Genomic DNA, 1,299 nt, shown 5'->3' with positions numbered 1-1,299 from the left:
AAGATCCACCTACATCTCCTGCTTCTATTTCTTCAGCTGAGACAGTCACTTCTCCAGAAATCCCAGTCATGGCTGAAGAAGCAACTATAGCAAGTCATTTCGAGCCGACAGCTGCAAATCTCTACAAAGGATTCGAACTACCAGGGGAGGCAAGAAAATTCGAGCCAAAGCCTTCTTATATTAACTTGGTTGAGAGAAACCAATTCGGGGGAGCTGCAAATGAAGATGCAGACAAGCATATGGAGATTTTTATTGGTTATTGCTGCTCTATACCCCCGCCGACTGGCGTGAGTCAGGACCAGATAAAGCAGACCATGTTCATTTTCTCTCTTCGTGATGCTGCAAGGGAGTGGTATAGAGATCTGGATCGAGCCGCTCATGGGATCACCGACTGGAATTCATTGGCCTTGGCATTCTACAAGAAATACTTTTCTGCCTCGAAGACTAATGCCATTAGCACTCAGATCACGAGCTTTAAACAAGGACCTGATGAGAACTTCCATGAAGCATGGGTCCGTTTCAAGAAGCTGGTGCGAACCATTCCGCACCATGGGTTCGAAATATGGTGTCTTTGCAATCAGTTCTATAATGGGATGTATGACGATCAGAGGGCTATTTTGGACGCTGCAGCCAATGGCCGATTTGCTGAGAATATGGGAGAGACTAAGGGGTGGAAGATCATTGACGACTTAGCCACCCACAAAGCTGAGTATGGAAATTCCCGAGGAAATCAAAGGAGAGCTGCTGAATCTTCTTCTGTAGCTGCACTAGAAGCTCTCACTGCCAGGTTTGAAAAATATGAGTTGGGAGGAGCTTCAAAAGGAGGAATGTATCATGTGAATGATGTTTCAGACGGTCCTTTCGTCTGTAGAAGATGTGGAGCTGAGGGACATGTTTCAGAAAATTGTCCTAGTCCCTTCGAGTCTTGTGCTGCCATTCAATATTATAGGCAGACAAACACGTACTATGAGTCGAACGTCCATCCCAACTTGAGGTGGAGTAGCCAGAATGTACTGATTCCGACTCAACCTCCGCAGCAGCAGCAGCAGCAGACTTATGTGCCTCTACATAAGCAGCCATATCAAAAGCCTCCGTATGTTCCTCAGCAGCAGCAACAATCCCAAAATTCAGACTTTACCGAGTTGAAGAACTTATTGCTGAAGGAGTCCCAAGCTAGAGAGGCCGGGATGAAATTGCTAGAAAGTCAAATTACTCAATTGGCTAGCAATAATACATCACCAGCTCCAGGACACTTACCGACTCAAACCGACCAAAAGGAGACCCTTAATGCCATCACGT

General features: G+C 46.0%; 1 non-coding gene across 1 annotated transcript; it reads right to left on the bottom strand.

Annotated features, from left to right (window-relative positions):
- Positions 1-449: 449 nt before the first annotated feature.
- Positions 450-556, bottom strand: LOC141609661 (small nucleolar RNA R71). Its single transcript, XR_012527582.1, has one exon. It is a non-coding gene; the product is annotated as a small nucleolar RNA R71 (small nucleolar RNA).
- Between the last annotated feature and the right edge of the window lie 743 nt (positions 557-1,299).

The sequence above is a fragment of the Silene latifolia genome, chromosome 10, assembly GCF_048544455.1.
Source record: "Silene latifolia isolate original U9 population chromosome 10, ASM4854445v1, whole genome shotgun sequence".
NCBI classification, from domain to species: domain Eukaryota; kingdom Viridiplantae; phylum Streptophyta; class Magnoliopsida; order Caryophyllales; family Caryophyllaceae; genus Silene; species Silene latifolia.
This window is presented reverse-complemented; position numbering and strand designations above follow the sequence as displayed.